Here is a 9235-nt window from a genome sequence, read left to right on the forward strand (position 1 = left end):
TGAATTCAGCTGTGACAAGAAAGGTCACATTTGAATCTGGGCTAGTCAAAGAGCAAGATTCGAAGAGGCACCTCTTGGGTCAAATCCCTTAATTAAAGATCTTGTGCCTCTGATTTCGCAAAAGACCCAACGACTCTTTTCTCTCCTATAAGAAGGCTGATCCCTCAAGAAGAAGAGTGTGCAACTACACACATTGTATTCTAAGTCTATCTACTTCTTAGTTCAAACACTGTAATCCTTAGTTATCAGTGTGTCAAAAGATAGGGAGATCTAGAACACAAAAGAGAGTTGTGTCAACTATTCTGAACTTAAGTGTTGATACTATTCGTTGGTGGTGAACACGGTAAAACCATCTGTATTGTAATTTATTCAAAGATCTTAAGGGAACCCTTGTGACCCAAGGGAAACTGGATGTAAGTACCACAACGATCCCGAACCAATATAAATCGCTGTGTGTTATTTAATGTTCTTTACTGCTTACTTTCATTCTGAGCCGTGGTTAGTAAACTAATACTTGTGTTAGTCGACTAAATTTTAAATAGTCAACAATTCTCCCTCCTCTTGTACTTTCAGTTATCTTAAGGATTCATAAGGCAGAACTTGAACAATTTCAACCTCATTCTTCTCCGTGACTGTGAAGTACCTAGCTGCTAACTGAGAAGGTCTCTCAATAGAACCTGTCATTGACACTTCCCTTTTTTGGAGAATGTAATTGACACTTTCTTTCTATCACACAAGAATTATTTAGAAGGAAGAATATATTTTCCAAGGTTGACATTCTTTTAATTCCGTCCGCTTTGTATGTGAATATTTACCAAAATAAGATACGAAACTTACAAAACAATTTACTTACGACTATGCTTAGAGATTGATGATGCAACTAAAGCTACAGAAGAGAAGCAAGAAAAAACAGAAGATGGCTTCAGGTACTCAAATAATTGCAACCCCTGCGCGGACTAACATGTTAAAGTCAAGGGAGAAAATGTGAAAAAGACCAAAATTGTAAGTAATTAACTAATATGTCTGACTTTCATCCTTTCGACAAATTGTTTATTACTTCATGGTTGCTTCCTAAGCTAACTGCAAGGAAAAGAGCTTCTAGTTTCGAAGTATCAAAGTTGCAGCAACTGAAATTGCACAACTTTAAAATTCAACTATTCAACCACCGAAAAGCAATTATCTTTAAACTGTCAAAAGTTCAAATCACATTGTAAAGATCATTGATCACGATAAAAGTTCATTTCAACTTTAAAACTTATCTTCTTATTTTTCTATGTTTCCAGAATTAATCCTGATCTGGTCTTTCCCAATTTCATATCTGAGGTAATTTGTATGACGAGTCTTTTTAGGGTTGTTCTTTATGTGGAGTCTCTCATTTCAAAAAGTCAAGGTTCAAGAATTAGGTAGTTTATTAAACTGGGGTATTATTACTATTGGGTGCAGGATTACACTTCAAAGTCTGCTGCCAAACAAGGTCTATATAAGCTGTGTACTCCCTTGTTCCTTTTTTCACAATGTGAAAAATAGGGAGCAAGGTGGTTGATCTCCCGTCTTGTTGATGAAAAAAATAGGTTATGTGGTGTCACGATTCCGAATTCCCACCTTCGGAACCGTGATAGCGCCTAACATTTCACTTACTAGGCAAGCCAACGTTAGAAGATTCTTAAGTCAACTTCAGTCAATTTTAATAACAGAAATAATTAATCTAAACAGAAGCTAAAACTGAGTCTGCGGAATAACATAAATCTCATAATAACTAATCCAATTCGGATTTGGTGTCACGATTCACGAGCTTCTAAGATTTACTACAAACAAAGTCTAAAAGAAAATACAATTGTTCTGAAAGAAAGGAAGTAGTATAATAAAGAAACTAGGAAGGGACTCCAGGGTCTGCGGACGCCAGCAGATCTACCTTGGGTCTCCGACAAGCAAGTCCAGCTGCTAACCTCACAATCATCTAGGGCCGATCCCAAAATCTGCACAAGAAGTGCAAAGTATAGTATGAGTACAACCAACCCTATGTACTCGTAACTGTCAAGCCTAACCTCGACGAAGTAATGACGAGACTCTAACAAGACACCTACATATTAAACCTGTGCAGATAATAGTAAATGTATAAAATAACAACAAATAAGAGCTAGACGAGTAATATCGGGAGGGGGACATGCTAAAGGGGGATACAAGATATGAGAATTTCAACAGAAATGATAACTAGGACAATTAATATGCCTTTGATCGGTGAAAATAATTAAACACAGTAAGAAAAAGTGTACTGCATCACCCTTCATGCTTTTACTCTCAACCTCACAATATAAATCAATAGATATGACACGACATCACCCTTCATGCATTAACTCTCATAACATAGCACGACATCACTCTTCGTGCATTAACACTTACAATATGGCACGGCATCACCCTTCGTGCATTAACACTCACAATATGGCACGACATCACCCTTCGTACATTAACATTCACAATATGGCACGACATCACCTTTCGTGCATTAACACTCTCCCTTACCATAAAGCAATGAACAACTAACAACAGGGAGATAGAATAACAAGAACAAGCCTTCAACATTTGGTTCCACAAAACCAACTTCAACTTTGAAATCAATACTCAATTATTACCAAAAATCCGTAAATATGATAAGAATGATCAATCTAACAATAACTAGTCTAAACATGGATAACATGATCAAAGAAGCAATATTTACAAGGGATCAAGTCCCACCCGCATGCTTTAACTCGACAACAACGCATAAGTACTCGTCACCTTATATATGCGTAGTACCTAACATCTAAACATGTAGCAAATAGACAAACAAGTCCTATTCCCTCAAGTCAAGGTTAACCACGACACTTACCTCGCTCCAAGGACCAACTCAAGGCTCAACCACCGCTTTGCCTTTCAAACAAACCTCCGAACCAATAGAATCTAGCAAATTACCAACCAAACGATTCGAATTAAGCCTTAGGAACTACCCATAATTGCAAAGAATTCAATTTAGGTCATTATTGAAAAAGTCAACAAAAGTCAACACCCGAGCTCGCTTGGTCCAAACCCGAAATTCGGACCAAAACCCGATTACCCATTCACCCCCGAGCCCGATTATATAATTTATTTTGGAATCCGACCTTAATTTGAGGTCTAAATCCTCATTTTTCAGAAATCCCTAATTCTACCCAAAACCCCTCAATTTTCACCATGAAAACTTTAGATTTTAGGTTGAAATCTTTGGAAAAGTAGTGAAAGATTGAAAGAAACTAGTTTAGAATAACTTAGCAATGATTTGGGGAAGAAAGGTTCTTTGGAAAATCGCCTCTAGGGTTTCTTGTTTTGAAAATTTGAAGAATGAACCAAAAATCCGGTCTAAGTCCCATTTGGATCAGTTGCAGAAGTCACATTTGCGACCTGGCGAACCACGTAAATGCGAAGGAACCATCGCAAATGCAAAGTCCTTCCCATCTCTGTTTTATTCGTAAATGCGAAGAATAGTTCGCAAATGCGAACTCTGACCCTTTCGCAATTGCGACTATTTGATCGCAATTGCGATGACTGCTTACCCAGTCCCACTTCGCAAATGCGAAGTTTTGTTCGCAAATGCGAACTCTGGCGTCCCCAACTACTCTTCATAAATGCAATGAGTAGCTCGCAAATGCGAATCCATCAGTGGTCGCAAATGCGAAGCTTGACCTCGCAATTGCGAGGCTTGAAGCCTGCAACGAAAACTGAAGCACAACAGCAATATTCTAAGTCAAAATTTCACTCCGTAGCCTATCCGAAACTCACCCGAGCCCTCCGGGTTCCAAACCAAACGTGCACACAAGTCTAAAAACATCATACGAACTTGTTCACGCAATCAAATTGCTAAAATAACACCTAGAACTACGAATTGAACACCAAATCAAATGAAATTTTCAAGAAAATTTTGAAACTTCTATTTTTACAACCGGACGTCTGAATCACGTCAAACCAACTCCGTTTCTCACCAAATTTCACAAACAAGTCATAAATATAGTATTGGACCTATATCGGATTTCAGAACTAAAATACGAACCCGGTATCAAAAAAGTCAACCATTGGTCAAACATTTCAAATTCATTAGGTCTTTACTTTCAAATTTCAACAAAGTCCGATAACTCGTGCTAGGGACTTCCGAATTCGATTCTGGGCATATGCTCAAATCCCAAATCACGATACGGACCCATTGGGATGGTCAAAATACGAATCCGGGTCCGTTTGCTCAAAACGTTGACCGAAGTCAACTCAAATGGATTTTAAGCCAAAATTTTCATATTTTCTTAGTTTTTTTACATAAAAGCTTTCCGGAAACACGCCCGGACTGCGCAAGTAAATCGAGGAGGGCTAAAATGAGATATTAAAGGCTTCAAAGCGCAGGATTAGGTTCTAAAATATAAGATGACCTATCGGGTCGTCACACGTGGTCTAATCTTATATCAACTGATCATATTCTTTTGTGAATAATGTTTTAATTCGACAAATCTTTGCCTTCTTTCAAGATGAGAAAGGTTATATTACTCTTTGCATCCTTATTTTGGGGGTAAGCAAATTCTAGATGATATTCTGGAGATCTCTTCCACTTTTTACCTTTTCCATAGCCATTTATTTAAAGTTTATAGCCCCAGGAGGACCCCCGACTCTTGTGAAATGCGTTTGCTTCTCTTTCTCAATATTGAACCTATACAAAACTATCAACTCAGCCAGTATCTGATGTGAGGTCCAATGTGGATGCCCATCCAATTCGTGTGTCTGCCCATAAATAATATTGTAGTAATATTTGATTGTCTCATTGTTATCCCAACAATCTAAGAAACTATTTCTAAGAAACTATTTCAGCCATGAGCCATGTGAAAGTTTTCCTAGGAATACACAAGCCTTCCTCAATTCTATTATTAAAACAGTTTTTTAATAATATTTATGTTGATATTTACTATTAACAAATAAATTTGGTCCAAAAAATTAATCAATCAATCATTTGACCAAATCGAATCCGAAGCGGAAGCGGATGCCGAGCCGAGCGAGCGACGACGACGACGGCGCGAGGCTTACCTTCTTCTCAACTCTTTAAGAGCTAGAAGACGAGCAAATACTTATATACCCATCAAAAACCTCTTCCTCTTTCAATATGGGACAATGTCCCTTCGTCGGGGGGGGGGGGGCTTAAAATTTCATTTCCCTCCATTTCTCATTCACCCTCTTTTAAATATTTAATATAGCTTAAAAACCCAACACCCCATGCGTGAATAAGTGATGAGCGTGCCTAGTTATCATGAGAGCTGTAGAGGCTTGGCAAAATTCCCGTAGGAGCGTTCCCATTCGATTCTCATATAGGTGAATTCATCAGATGTGTATTGTTTTAACTATATCATCCTTAATGAATATGAATTCATGAAAAATTATAATTTATTCCTTCAATTAATAGCAGTTAAGCAGTCACCTTTTTTGTGCTTGAATATCAATATTGACTTGTTATTTCATATATGAACCTATTTTATGGAATCTCCAATCACATCGGTAGGGTTACCATAGCCTAAGCATATCTCTTTCGAGATTTGACAAATTAATTTTCTTCATATATATTTTTTCGGTGGATTCTATCTTACAAGAAAGAATTATTGGTTCACAAAAATAATATATTTCACACGTAATTTTGTAAGTCAACTTTTATCGGTCCAAGTTGATTCATAGTTCAAAAGATACCAAATCAATTACATTGGGCCACATAAATCCGGCAAGTCTTACTCTTCTATTCTTTACCCTTTTATTTCTAAAAATATTTTGAATTAGGTGGGGGATTGTTGGCAAAATAAAATTGATATTTTAAAAGATTGGCAAGAATAGCTTGGCGGATACTTATAACTGTTTACGTTTGTCATTGTGGTCCCTATACTTAAAGAAGTTTCATTTAAACACTTATAGTTGCTCAAAGTCAATGTTTTAAACCCCTCTGACCATTAACAAAATCTGCGTGGCAACTTAAATGCTCAACTAAACAAAATCGTGTATGCGTATAAAGAGCGTGAACATAAAAATTTTATGAATAAAATAAGTAAAAAAGAAAAAGACAAAAAAAATCAAATTAGAAAAAGAAAGAAAAGGTCAAAGACGTATTTTTTTCTCTTTCTCTTACGTTCTGCCGCCCACCAAACCTCCCCCCGTATCTCCCTCCCTTCTTCACGTTACTCCTCTTCCCCCATTATAACTCAAAACCCACAGCAAAAGAGCCCTTCCCACCACGTATTCATCCAAACAATGACATTCCTCGTCGCCACAGATCCAAAACCTCTACCAGATTGGCAGCAATTTTTGAACAAATTTTTTTCTTACATCCCCATTCTCCTACTTTGGAAGGCAGCGTTTGCAAAGAAAAGAAATAGAAATAGTGGAAGAAGATCGCCGGTAAAACCTATTTCCGGTTAGTTTTCCTGTAGCGAAATTTCAAAAAGTTTTCCTGTAGCGAATTTCCTGTAGCGAAATTCCCTTGCTCCACTAAATAGTCACTTTATGCACCTAAAATTTTAAAGGAGGAAATCCAAATATACCAGACTCGATGTGTCAGCATCGAGCCATCTTCAAGTCAAACACATTTCAACGGAATAACAAGAAGAGGGAACAAGGGAAAACAAGACAATTAATTCTACTTTTTGCGTTTCAATTTAGATTATGTAATTTTTTGGCACAAAATTTAAGAATACAAAAAAACTTTTCATATATGTGATGCTAAAAGCTTAAGGGGCAAAATCTTAGTGGAGGTCATAATATTTGTGTAGCTATAAAAGTTTCTCATTAAGGGTAAAGTGGGTTGAATAAAAAATTTAAAGTTAAATTGTTTCGAAATATAGAAATATTTTATTTTTTTTGGAACAGATTAAGAAGAAAAATGTGTCATCTAAATTGAAATAGGGGGAGTATTACTTATCTTGTCTTGCAGTTGAAACCGGAATAGTTCAAGTAGAGATCACACTTACATCATCCAACAACATACGGTCGCCGTGATGATCAATGTTAGGTACAATCTGCATCAACAAAGTAAAATCATCAGATAAAGCAAAAAGAAGTTTCCCTCAACATTAGCAAACAAGAAATTAGCACATATCTTATTGAATTTTAGGGCTGAGGAAACACAGGAACACTAAAGGGAGAAACTTAGCAGTGTTCTAGATGTGGACTGCTGTATTTTTGCCGTAGTGCAATCTCACATCTGCTTAGTTGGCATCAACAACTAAATCATGAACTTAGAAATATTATTTATTTATTGAGTAACAATGTGAGAAGGAGACTATACAACTGCAATTGATAGTAATCAAAAGGCAATGAAAGAAGAAATAGCTCAGCTCTTACAAATATACACACAACCAGAAACAGCTACCAATTTGCCAGTTTGTTTGAGTACTTCGATGCAGAGATATCTATATTTACAAAGAAGGGGGAGATACAAAAGATATAATTCTTACATCACAAGGCAAAATGTACAAATCCTACAGAGGGTGCAGGCATAGTAACAGCATTTGGCTCGAGATGTATATACTGGTAAGTATATATATATATGTATGTATATATGTATGCATATATATATATATATATATATATATATATATATATATATATATGTATTAATATTAAGTCTGCACTCACGGACACAAAAAAAGTTATTGGATCAGTGGTACTCCAAAGTCACAAATTTAAGATTCTGGATTCACCTTTACATGGATAAAAAGTAAAAGTCAAATAAAGAAAAAAGAGTTAAGAGAAAGCATTCTCATCACAAAGAATCTTTGTACTTACCAATAGAAAATCTGAAATGAAATTGACATTAAGACACAAAAAGAGCATGTGGATGGTCCTCTACTGCAGCAGATTCTAGTAAACAGAGATGCAACAACCCCAATTGCAATGAAAATTAGACTTGTCACTACGAACCCCATGTTTCTTGGATCTCACCAACAATCTCCAATGCTCTCTTATTTCCTGCAACCACTGCCACAACCAGAAAATTGAGCCCTCATAATTTCACAGCCAGTGCACAAAAACAAAACAAAAAAACCAAACTAACAACGAAACTAAGCAGTCTACGCCTCAATCACAGATTAGTTGGTGTCAACTATATGAATTCTTTCTCTATAACAGTGGTGTTGGAGCGAACTTGTGTACACCTAATACTATTCCACCGGGTACTTGGTACCTCCCACCAACACAGATACCGGGTAACTCTACCCATCAAAGACTTGGGCAGATAGAAGAAATCACCTTATTATCCATTTCAATATATTTTAGCCCCTTTCATCCAAAAAAATTCTTTTAAGAGCAAAACAAAAATAAAACAACGGACACCTAGAAAGCTCATCTTATGATGGTGATTGAAAAATTACGTTCTTCAAATTCTAAGCCTAAAATGGAAGTACTCATATTAACAAAAACTTAAAATTATAACAGGTAAATGTGACATATCTATATTTATATATTAATTGATAGATAAATTAAATAAAACATGCAAAAATACTTGCAACTACTTACAGTTGTGGAGATAGAAAGAGGAAAGGTTGAAGCAAATGAATCTGGAGTTGGTTTATGGATCAGAACTGTGATCAAATTATTCTATTGAGGTCATATTCAGAAATTTTAGGATTTCAAGGGTGATAAAGTGCAGTTTTACTTGATCCACAAAGTTCCTAAGTAAGTGTAATGAGACCCCGTTAGTTTCATAAATTGTAAATATACCCGTTGTGTTACCAGTAAATTGTTGGTCCCACTGAAGACTTGAGAGTAGTTAACAAGAACTGTACGACTCCGACTGAATTTACTCTTTGTTATGTGAAGAAAACTGATAATGAATAAAATGTTAGTTGAATGACAACGAAGAGCATATAATGTTTTAAACTGATTATTGTTGAGCATAGGTGAAATTCATGAATTGATACTGTTAAAAGATAGATTGTACTTTTATGTGCTTCTCAATATACGAACAAGAGGTAGAAAAGTTTATCGCAACATAATAGAATGGAGGGTGCCTACAAACTGTAGGAAGAAATAGAGACTAATTTTAGGAATTTTTCTGATAATATCATTCACTATTCAGTCATGTGTTTATACAAGGAGAGGTGTTAACTAGAAGGCAATTCGTAAGAAACTCGGAGAAATAGGACAGTTTGATAGTAGATCGGATCAGCATGGTAATGGTTATTAATCGGTTCTTTTGGTTCTAATGATG

General features: G+C 36.0%; 1 long non-coding RNA gene across 1 annotated transcript; it reads right to left on the minus strand.

Annotated features, from left to right (window-relative positions):
* Positions 1 to 1729: 1729 nt before the first annotated feature.
* Positions 1730 to 8650, minus strand: LOC104232931 (uncharacterized). The gene is made up of 4 exons (XR_712491.2): positions 8542 to 8650; positions 7813 to 8004; positions 6996 to 7043; positions 1730 to 1976 (listed from the first exon to the last, which is right to left on the minus strand). It is a non-coding gene; the product is annotated as an uncharacterized lncRNA (long non-coding RNA).
* Positions 8651 to 9235: the final 585 nt, after the last annotated feature.

This window comes from Nicotiana sylvestris, chromosome 5, assembly GCF_000393655.2.
Source record: "Nicotiana sylvestris chromosome 5, ASM39365v2, whole genome shotgun sequence".
NCBI classification, from domain to species: Eukaryota; Viridiplantae; Streptophyta; class Magnoliopsida; order Solanales; family Solanaceae; genus Nicotiana; species Nicotiana sylvestris.